The sequence below is a fragment of the Physella acuta genome, unplaced genomic scaffold (genome assembly GCF_028476545.2).
Source record: "Physella acuta isolate Inbredline_101_S28 unplaced genomic scaffold, ASM2847654v3 ptg000435l, whole genome shotgun sequence".
Lineage (NCBI taxonomy): Eukaryota > Metazoa > Mollusca > Gastropoda > Physidae > Physella > Physella acuta.
The window spans coordinates 122,236-134,832 of record NW_026731954.1 but is presented as its reverse complement, the minus strand read 5'-3'; the positions used below and the strand labels follow the sequence as shown (position 1 = coordinate 134,832).

The window sequence follows — 12,597 nt, the reverse complement described above, 5'->3', positions numbered from 1 at the left end:
AAATTAAACCGTAACTGGAAGTTAAACTGAAATGGAAATTTAACTTAATCAGGAATTCAGAAACGGACATATAACCGGAACAATAACTAAAACAGGACAACAGCTTTTACCGGAATCGAATTGAAACCCTAATAATAGCCTTAACCTTAAACCGAACCTCACATATATTTTCTTTTTCGGTATTTTGTTTTGTATATCTACATTCACTTCTAATATTAGACAGGGGCGGAACTACAGTGCCGCCAGACCCCGCAATGCGGGGGGGCCCAGACCAATTGGGGGCCCAAAAATCCTGGCTAAATTATTTAAAAAAAAAAAAAATTAGGTGGAGGTCGAGTTATCTTTCTTCTACAGTTACAAACAAACACGATAGTCGGCAAACGTCTTTGAGAAAAATGCACTGACTATAGCTCGAGAGACCGCCAGACATATAGACAACTTCAAAGACGAAGCATCTGAAATTTGACTGTGTCGGTACGCTTTGAAATCGGGCTGGGGAAATGTTGCGGCGAGGCGACTATCCTGGTCTTCTAGACGATCGGAAAAAGTCGGCACTATTGATGTAGATGTTTATCGGCGCTTTCTTGTCCCCTTCCCTTCCCAACTCTCCCCCCCCCTTCCCCCTACCCCTCACTTCTACCCCTCACCACACCCTTACTCTTACAATAAGATGTAATGCATAGATTAACGAACCGTCTATGAACTGTAAACTGACCACTTGTGCACATTTTGTTAAAGACACTAGTCAGTAGTTGTTCATTTACCTGATGAACAGGGGCGGAACTACAGTCCCGCCAGACCCCGCAATGCGCGGGGGGGGGGGTGAGGCCGTTTAGGGGCCCACGGCTGACCAAAATTTTTTTTTTTTTAATTTTGAATTTAATTTTTGCCTTAATATTTGGTTTGTAAAAGAAAAACACTGTAGCTGCGGTACGATCATCTTTATTTTACAGTCACTATACCACGCTCTTCCGCAAAAGATAAAATCCATTACACAAACTACAGTGTAAAATATAGGCAACTCTTCAAATTTTGAATGACTTCTTTGACTCGTTGCCCCCCCCCCCTCCCTTTGATAGCTAAATAGAGGACAAGTAACTGTTTGACCGATCCTCCAAAGTGTACTGTGGCGGATGGGGCAGGGGATGGGGACCAAAAAGGGGGTTTAAAAATTGTCGACAAATTCTTTACATATTTAAAACAGTTATTTATAGTTGTATTTTTTAACCATCGTCAAGGCCGAGTTCTATTTCCCTACAATCAAACACACGCTGTCGCCGGCAAAATTCTTTTAAAAAAAAAACAACAAAGTCCATAGCACGAAAAGCCGCTACATATGTTGTTCTTATTTGCGGCATTGGTAGGGGACCCGAAATCCATTGTACATTTTTCAATGTTAATATGTGTTTGTGATAGTGGTTGAATTTGTATCCTGTACTATCTTGTAACGTACAAATAATTTAAAAAAAATAATATAATACTAGAAACTTCAGTTTTATATACGTTTACTTGTTTTTGATTTTACAAGAAATATAGTAAACTTTTAAGGCCTATACTTCAAATTATCTCCCCTGAGTAAGTTTTACAATGGGCGATGCTGACATACATAGATCAAGGCGTTTTGTTGTCCCTTTCAAGTTTTTTCCCGAGCCGACCCCTATCCCATCCCTCTTTCTCAACCTCACAAGTATCGAGGAGATAAATGTATCGTTTATGAACTACTTCCTAACCGTACGATTCACTACTTCAGCACATTTTGTCAGACACTAGACAGCACTAGATCTAGTCAACACATATTAATTTACTTTCATAGTATTAGGCACATCTAATTCACAAAACAGGGCAGGTAAGATTATTTTTTATATAATTATTTAGAAATTAATTAGAACGTTTAGAATTAATTGAACATTATTAATCGTCATTGAGGTGGGGGTGTGTGAGGGTCAGGCTTTTTGTTAATCCCCCCTCCCCTAAATCAGAAGGTTATCCAACGCGTGACCTGGCCACATACAGTTGTACATGTGAAAAACATTTTTCTCTCTATTATTATTATGCATTACTGCATCATTCACCCAATCGCCATGAAAACTTGGGAAGCTGTTGAGTACAGCCCCGCAAAGGTTTCTGTCATAGGCCTAACATTTGTACATATTTGATTGGGGACTCCTAACGGAAATATGTGATTTAGCGCCCCGTGATCCTGCATAAACGGATGAGGTTACTACTTGAATACAACCGGCGGCAGTGTCATCCTGAGCGCATCACATATGAGCAGGTTGGCCCCCACAGACAGTCGTTTAAAAGTTCCCACAACACTAGGAATAAGTCTCGCTACTACACTCGATGACTAAATCTAATTAGGTGTCGCACCAATGTTTCTTCCGGGGTATACTGTTTTCGGGGGAGGGGAGGGGGGGGGGAGCTCTGCCGGAAGAAACAATGTGTCACACCCATCACCCGTGCAGTAATGTAACCGGTAGTTCCAAGAGCCCCGTGACTCCCCTGACACCTGGGCCGTCGCCGAGGGATTTACAGCATGCCTTGGCGTGTCTAGTTGGTAGTGTGGACAAACCCGCGCCCTAAGATCCAAGAAATGAACTGCCGACATTGTTAACATTTAATTCAACTTCTGGAAAACAGGGCACACGGTTAGTAACGTTTTGATGAAAGCCTCAGTTTAGTGTGTTGGACTAGATTTAGAAAGGGGCCAGCTCGTGTGTTGGAAAACCTCTGATTTATTCGTGTACCAGATGGAATTTTTTTAAATTGAGAGCGAACCTTGTTATATATATATATATATATATATATATATATATATATATATATATATATATATATATATATATATATATATATATATATATATATATATATATATATATATATATATATATATATATGTATGTATATATATATATATGTATATATATATGTATATATATATATGTATATATATATATGTATATATATGTATGTATATATATGTATATATATATATATGTATATATATATATATGTATATATATATATATATGCATATATATATGTATATATATATATATATATATATATATATATATATATATATATATATATATATATATATATATATATATATATATATATATATATATATATATATATATATATATATATATATATACATATATGGGGGGCCCAAAAAAATTTTTTGCGGGGTGGCCCATTTTTTCTAGTTCCGCCACTGATATTAGACAAATAATTTAGGCGTTTAATGTTGTGTCTCTATGTGTAATGACTCAATTAGTATATCCTTTTCGAAATTCGAGTTTTATTCCGTATTTTTCCCTACAATTGACGGCGTCTTTCGTTATGTTTACATTCCATAGTATTAATATTTTTAATAACATTATTTCATTTTCTTATTCGTTTCATTCTCTTTGCCAGTGATCGTTTTTACGTTTTTTATATTTTCAATAGAGCGTTCAATTCTCCTACCGATTTCATTATCCACTATCCTTTTCCTGTAATACTACCTCACCTGTGGCTGTACCAGATTCTTCATCTTTACCTTTACGGTACATGACCAATTATCTCTTTATCTGCATTGCTGGTGGGTGATTGAGTGGGAGTGTAATATCTTATTGTAGTAGGTGTCTTAGGTGTTTTATTCAGGGGGTGATTAACCTTGAGGCGTAACTACGGCTGGGATTTATCCAAATTTCGGCGTTTTACGCGTATTCGAGTCGGAAAAAATTAGGCATTGCAATTTTGTCCGTGTGTGTGTATGTGTATCTGTTAACACGATAACTTGAGGTTGATTATATTTTATTTATAAATATTACATCGCATTTGTAGTTCTGTATCAACTTCTTAGAAATATCTGGTAACATGAAGTGGATTTTATTCTACTTTTGATTTTTTAACGTCTATAACTTAAGTACTGTTAAGCCGGCAATCATAATTATTGACTTTTAATAATAGATTTATTTGTTTAGTACCGATGTTTTCTGGATTTACAGGATGTAAACCATTTTATTATGGAGAGGATAAATGTACAACACCATGCAACTGTGTCCAGGAGAACACATGGTATTGTGACAGTTTTAACGGGGCATGTCATTGCTACGGTGGTTGGACGTCAGATAGATGTGATGTCGATGTCGATGAATGTCTTTATAACCCTTGCTATATCACGGAGAGATGTGAAAACAGAAGAGGAGGTTACAGCTGCATATTAGGTCTGAACAGATTATTTTCACTTCATATTTTAGAAAAATATTTAATCTGTTACTAACACACCATTTTTGTTATGTCATTGAAGAATTACTATTATTCCTTTGTATTTATAAAAACACTGCTTGATATTTATTTTGTTATGCTAATTGTTACAAAATATAACACCAATAGCTATACATTTAACATATGCGTGATATTTGCTTGCAGATTGTGATTCAAACTACACTGGAGAGTCTGGAATTGTTCAAACAAAAGGCTACCCAAACTATCACCTTAGAAGAGCTGAATGTAAATTTAGAATACAAGGGAAGCCAAGTCATGTTGTTACACTGCAGTAAGAATAGTTTTTATTTTTATTTTCTGTCACATTTTTAAAATTTAGTAGCACATTGTAACGACTGGATAATATTGTAATGGTAATATTCATTTGACGATCCATTTTGTCCATACATAGTCACATTTTATACTCGTACCTATCAAAAGATGTAGGGTTTTGATGTCTTACAAACTAAAGTTTTGTATGTAAGCTCTATGATGAAATTCATTTAATTAAACTAAAATAATATTTTTGTTACTCGTACTTAGTTTTCTGATGAAGTAGCTTTTATCTCTTTTCTTTCATCACAACTTTATAGAATCAAAAGCGGGGACTTTCAGTTGAAAGAAGATAGCACATGCAGCTATGACTCATTAAACATATTTAGTATTGAGAATTCAACAAGAACACACATAGGCAGATACTGTGGAACCAGAATACCAAATTTGATAAGGACCAGTGGTAACATAATGGAGATTCAGCTCAAAACAGCTTCAGATTCTGGTTGGACCAGAAAAGGATTTTCTGGTGATTATAGTATTCACCGTAAGTTGAAACCACACTTTTAAGGATAACTGTTAATTTTTCCATGCATGCGCATAATAAAAATCGGACAATAACCATATGTGATGACGCAAGTTTACGTCAGATAGGTCAAACCAGTGGCGTAGGCAGGGGGGGGGGGGGGTTAGGGGGGTCATAACCCCCCCCCCCCATATACCCCTCGGTATATAGAAAAAGTATGAGGGGGGTGTGCAAATCGAAAGTTTGAGGGGGGGGGGGGTGCAAATCGAAAGTTTGAGGGGGGGGGGTGCAAATCGAAAGTTTGAGGGGGGGTGCAAATCGAAAGTTTGAGGGGGGGGGGGGTGCAAATCGAAAGAGTGAGGGGGGGGGCGCAAATTGAAAGTTTGAGGGGGGGGTTGCAAATCGAAAGTTTGTCCCCGGGTAAAAATTGGACCCCCCCCCCCCTTGAGACGATCCTGGCTACGCCACTGGGTCAAACAGAAGTATAGCGTAGTTAGGTAGACCAATAGAATTACAGGAGATAACCGGTCACGTGAGACGATCAGATGACCAATAAAGCGTGGGTCAGCAGTTAGGTAGCATTTCGAGATAGGTAATTCTAGGGGAAAGATGTAAGAGTTAGAATGTAGATAGTGTTAGGGATGGTCATGGGAGTGTGTTGGGAGAAATCAAGCGTTAGTTGTAGTTAGATAGTGTTAGTAGGACGTAGTAATGTGTTAGGAGTCGATTAGATGTGTAAATAAAGAACTGTATTATATTGGATTTGACATTTTGTGTTGATTCCACAATGTAGACTACTATGCGTTCATAAGAAGAGGCAATCCCCGTAGGAAGAATATATACCTAATGTTCATTACGGAGCATTACAGTTATATATAGAATCAAACTTTGAACAACCCTGCATTACATTTGGTGGTAAAACTGCCACTATCACATTTGGTAGAGCATCGGTTTCTTCAACTTGCACCCTCACAACTGGTGTTTCTTCAACCCCACCCTCACACCATACTTGTATTATTTTATTGAAAAATAATTTACTAGCCGACCCGCGGCGTATCATACGCCGCTATTTAGTTGTTTTATTTTCTACTTTTCAGTAATTCATAATTTGCGAATTCGACAGTACCAGTGCTGCCACTGAAAATATATGCTTTAAAACACTATCAGTAGGTCGTTAAGGACTATAACATCCCCCCCCCCCCCCTCATTTCCCCAACCCCTACCCCACCCACGCCCCCGTGAAAGTAAACTATTTTTTAACCAAATTTTTTTATGGATTATTTAAATATTTAAAATGTTAACAATTGTATATCTCTATACGTATAAATTCTTTATGTAGCATGCAATGCTTTCATGAAGGGACCAACCTGTCAATTCAATTGTGAATGTGATCTGTCTAAAACACAATTCTGCGACAACACCTATGGTGTTTGTGTGTGCAAGCCTGGGTGGACAGGTGACACCTGCTCTGAAGATGTTAATGAGTGCAACTACAACACCTGTCCAACTAATGAAGTTTGCAAGAACACACCAGGGAATTATTCATGTGAATGTCGACTTGGATTTAGTAGGACAGCATCTGGCAAATGTGAAGGTTTGTCTGATAATCTCTTTAAATTTACATAATTTTCAATTGTGCTAAAATTATTATAGCAGACCACATCAAGCCACGTTTCATTTTTCCTACCAAGAGCCAGATCCGCGAGTAGACACAGGAATCTCAACCGAATAGGGTTAGAATTTTGAGTGCTACCAATAAGTTATTTCGTATTAACCTAAGTAGATTACTATTAAACAGCAAGTAATATATCCTTACTAAAATCTAGCATTTCAAGATGATCCGTTATTTAATTACCTCATTGTAGCCTCAACATCGAGGAGTTGTAATTACATTAAATTATTTCCATAGTCATATTTTCCCGTCCGTGTAGATGAATTGCTTTTCGTCGGTCAATATCATATGTTTCAATAACATCGAGATATAAAGGGATAGTGAGGTCAACATTATGCCCAGTCGTGTGTCAGGTACCCATTAGGGCAGGGTGGACTCAAGGAGGTCCTACTGTAACGTATTCTATCCAAGTTCCGAACTCCAGAACTCCAGTTAGCAGTCAATTAAATAACATTATAACCAGAATAACGTATATGTTTAAATGTATATTGCTAGGTATACAAGGCGATTATTGTGTAACAGCAGGGGGTAAACGTTGCTCCCACTTCTGCTATCGAGACACTTCTGGGCTTCTAAAATGTTACTGCCCTGAAAACATGGAAATAGGAGCAATAGAAAACATGTGTACTGGTAAGTATTTTGCAGCCTTATTTAACACGTTCATCGTTAGATTAGGAAACGAGTACTTGAATAATATTTTGTCAGATACAATACCAAAATTAAAACTTTTAAAAATTATTTTTCAGTGACTATGTATCCCTATGGTGTTGATAAAGGTGACACTGTCCTTAATAAAAGTGTTAGCGATCCCATTGTGTTTGGAACTAAAGTTCCAGTGGGTAACAGCAATGAACAGGAGGCTTTTGTAAGAAAGTTTTTTTACTTTTATGTACACATTTACTTAGATATTTAGTTTATAGTTAACTGTAGAAAGTCTTGGTCGATAATCCAAAGGGCTGTAGTTCGTGAGACGTCAACGAATACACATAACTCAATGTAACGTAATGTTGGCCAGGAATAGAACTTATTACTGTATCCCCTAATATATTTAGACTATCTCCCTCCTTGATTGTTGAGGCGAAATAGTCAAGTTTAAACCGAATTAAAGCTAATAATTAAGGTAAACTACCTGAAAAGCTTGAAATAAAATATGTTTAATTACAGGTCTTTCGAGACGGAGTTATCAGGTTTGGAGGAAATTTCATTAGTGGTAATTATGATGCTGCGATACAGCAAGGCTTCAAGTTTATTTCTCCGTACTGGGCACATCTTGACGAAGTGAAAGGTCAAGTTTTCTACCATCTGTATGAGAGCTGTGAACCATCAGTTTTCTATGAAAGTGCCACAGTGACGTCATCGCCTGCCAAAGATAAAGTAATGGAAAGAGCAGCTCAAGATCTAAAAAACAGTTATAACTTTCGTGATTTTGAAGTTAAAGCGGTTCTTGTTGCAACTTGGGAAAAGGTACAAATATTAACGGATAATGTAAGTAACTCTAAAAAAGTTTTATTTTAAAAATTTAATTCGTAATATTTTGTTATAATTGAATGGCTATGGTTTAAATACAATCTTCGAATTTATAAATAAAATATATAAATAGGCCTACTTAATCAAACACATGAATCGATTTTGAGATAATTTAATAATATTTAATTTGCAACTTTAACAAGAAAGTCTTTTAAAGTAATATGGAATTTCTTTTAAAAAACATTATATTTCTGTAGCATATTGATTAAAACTTTTAACCGTGACCTTCAAATTGTACAGAAGAAGACGGACAAAGCTACGGGCAGTTTTCAAGTAATATATATTACTGGTTACCAAAATAATTATATTGAAAATAAAGTGACATCAGGTAAGAAACATCCTTCTTGCAAGCTTTTATTTAACTTGCTTCATCGGCGTGTCTCTTGTTTTCGTCATTGATTGAAACCGTCGATCGATATTTCTACCACTTCTAACCGACCGATTTCTCTGAAACTTGGCACGTGGGTCAGAACTCGATGCTATGTAATCTGTCAATAACTTTTACTTTACTTGATCCTCAAACAATTGTAAACAATTAATTAAAATTTCCTGTATTAAGCATTATCTACCGCGCTTTATACGCACATTATTTGTATTCATTTATTGTGCATTTTTTTTAAAGTCATGCAACTCTATTGAATTACACATTTTATATTACTAAAAAATAAAGCGAGCTTGATCTCCCTTAAACTTTCTCGAATACTCGTATATAACACTAAGGTGGATGGAAACCTTAGTTCAATCGGGCTATAGAAACGTTTATTTTTTTTAAAATACCAATGTTCAAATATATACATTTTTAAATATAAAAGAATCGCGTAGAACAAGAAATGTCCATCAGACACACAGACGGACAAACGGAGAAACGGACTGATGAAACAAAGGAAAGACGGACAGACGGACAGACAGGCAGGTAGGCAGACGGAAAGACGGGTAGATGGACAGACATCTGGGCGGTCGACAAAGTGTGTTCAACCTCACAATTAAGGAGAGTAATTAACGTACAGTCAAGGCTTTAATATAGCAGGCAATTTATCGGATTGGTAACGCATTAAAAAACCTTTTAAAATATTTCTTCAGACTTTCTTCTAGCCCCGCGGCAACGCGCGGGGACGGGAACGCTAGTAGTTAATAAAAATGTTCAGTATGCTGTTACTGCTATATCATATACTGTTATTATATTTTTGTGTTTTTTTTTAAAACGGCTAATGTGAAAATAGACTTATGTGCCTTCAATTGTTGCCGTTTTTAAATAAATTGAATACATTGTAGGTCAAGGTTACCAGACTAAGTATTGTTGTAATGTCTACATTTATCGTCTATACACAAAAAATAGAATGACGTTATTGATTGTTGCATTAAAAATAGAATAAAGAATCGAATGTTGAAAACGATACACAATAATAATGATCTTATTGAAAATAGAGACACACAAATTCAACGCCTAATTTTAGAAATGAACTAGACTTACCCGTCATACCTTGGATGACTGTGGATTTCGGGGGTCACCCATAAATGACATCACGTCTGTGACGTATCACAAAATAACCAGACCCCCACATTCAAAAAGACGTTTTTGATCTTTTAAAAACACCGATTTCGGCTGAACTTGGGTCTGACCACACTATCCCTTCATATACTGACGTCACAGGTGACCTTTTAAAAGTTCTATTAATTTTAATGACACCGACTTCAAAATTTAGCCTTCATTCTCCAAAACAAATTTTAAAATGCTTTTTTGGCATATCTAGCCCTGGCCACCTATAGCATGTTTATATAACGTGAAAACCCGCCATTTTGCTCGTGGTAAACATGGCCAAAAAATGGTCGGAAGTAATGCGTCCGGTCCGGATGCCATTGTTGTTAGCAACCGTCCACGCCTCCAAATAGCGAGTAATCCTACTATATCAGATGTAGAACCTGGATAGATAAATCCCATGTATTCTCGAATTAGATGTTCATTGAAGCTAAACAAAGATTTATATACATAATTAAGGCCTGAACTAGATTATAGGTATAAAATTTACATTAAGTCTTGTGACCTAGATTTAGGTCTAGATCTAGAATTCTAGGTTCATTACATTTTCTTCCTTCGACAGCTGATCTGTAGATCTAGAGAAATTTATTGTATAATAAAATTTTAAAAAGTGTTAAAACTTTGATAATAGTGTTAAAACGTAATAAAAATAGCAAACGGAGGTATTGTTAAAGTTATAGCAGACAGAAAATTACTTTAGGAACGCGTTAAACATCTGAATCTGCAACCTAATCTTGGATCGAAGCCGCCATTTATTGTACTAAAAAGTAAACAAATCATGTGACGTCACTATTTCCACAAAGTAAAGTCAATGTTTTCAAACTTTTAAAATTAATGTGGTTAATCTACCTATGAATAAATCAATAAATTAATTAACGTCTTTAAATAAATTTGTGATTAACAGTCTGTCTGAAAACAAAAGATGTTCTCTACTTACATACTATTTTACAGCTCTCCACATAGCGCAGATTATCTCCAGTAGTAAATCAGACCAAAAAAAAAAACAATAAATATTCAAACATGTAAACAAACTTGAGTTTTAGTAGTATTTAGATGTAGATATACAAAACAAATACCGGAAAAATAAATAGTACGGTAAGCGTTAGTGTGATGATTAAGGTTAGGATTATAAGGTGTTTATTTCAAGTTAAATTTCCGGATCCGGTTTAAAGGCAGATTCTGGATAAATAGTTTTCACTGACATTTTTCATTTCCGGTTGAGTTTGTGACTTTGGTTTTGATTTCAGTTTTGAGAAAAAGACAACATCATCAACCTAGCGTCCGTTGTATTTTTTTTCTCCCTCAACTAACCATTTAATTAATATAAATAATTAAAAGTATTCAATACTTATTATATCCACCTACGTATTTTTTTCGGGTTATTTAAATAGTAGTTCATTATTATATTTTTAAAGAAAATAATTCATTTTTCCGTTTTTTAATTCATTATCACATAAAAGAATTTTTTTTTAGAATTTCACAGATCTCATAAATATTTACAAAAAGATTATTTTACAAAAGTTTACACATTTTTTTTTTCAGTTGAAGAAAACGCCTATGTATTTTTCCTTTACCCAAAAGGTAAAATGAGCCTTAAAGCTGCGAGTACAATGGGTATTTCAGCCAACCCTTTTTCAAATAAATTACAAATCGACAGGACTACATTTGACTGGGTGAAGAACAAAAGTAAGTTCTAATAAATTAACTATTATAAAATATATTTATCATTGTTGTAATTTTACTTAAAATAAAAATTAGATATAGATTAATAAAACAGATAGTGTTAGTTACCTTACAAGTTAAAGACAGTTACAAGTACTATGGACGTTTCGACCCGAGGTCTTCGTGAGCACACAACAGTGTGGTTACATATTAGACAAATAAAGACAAACAGTAAAACATTTTTAGCGCAATTTCCTTACAGGAATTGCGATTATTAACTCGTCATTTCTGGATGGATGGATGGATGTTTGTCCGCAATGGATGGATGTGTGTCCGCAGCTTTAAGTCGTATCTCCTCCTCAACGAAGCAATATCGAGGACTAATTCCGAAGCAAATATGTTAAGCAAGTTCCGAGGATGATTGTGGGCCAAAAAAATTCCCGGAATTCCTTCCTTGATTTCCCGGAAAAGACAAAAAAACCTCGAAAAAATGCAGTTTTTGGCCAATATCTCGGCAACCAGACCACTTAGCGACTTGAAACATTTACCAATCGATTCCTGCCATAATTTAGAACAATATTGCCGAAGAAAGTTTTCAAAAATATCCTTTCGTTCGGTCACAAAAAAATATTTACTACTTTTTTAAACTGAGCATCGTGTAGGCCTACTCGTTAAAATAAAACTATTTCCGTTGATATAGGTTAATATAGTTGTCTTTTTTTCAGCGCAAAAAAAATATCCTTTCGTTCGGTCACAAAAAATAAAAAATTGTTATGTATAACATAAGGAAATTGCGCTTAAATTGTCACTAGACTTTTTTATTAACTTGTTTTACTTAGCTCGACAGTGAAAACACGTCTTGTCTGCTAGCACGATATCCAAAAGAAAAGACGCGTGAGAAGGACGCTCGGACACCGTACATGTGTGGGGTTTGGGGCGTATGCGGTAGGGGGGGTTGGTTAGGTGAAAGATATCTGTTCATTCAAATTATCGGGTGCCCGTGTACCAAATTTAAGGATAAGTCGCGTTTCAATGCTAAGGCGATTTTTAAAATTGTGGCAAAACCGAACGGCGGTTACACAAAAGTCCTTTTTATATCATGTCCACTCTTGTTAAAGTGTTTGGCCACAGGAAGACCGT

At 35.6% G+C, this 12,597-nt stretch overlaps 1 protein-coding gene across 1 annotated transcript in view; it reads left to right on the top strand.

Moving 5' to 3' along the window:
- Positions 1–12,597, top strand: part of LOC131942959 (low-density lipoprotein receptor-related protein 12-like) — a 59,262-nt gene that overhangs the window by 34,538 nt on the left and 12,127 nt on the right. The window lies entirely within an intron of this gene.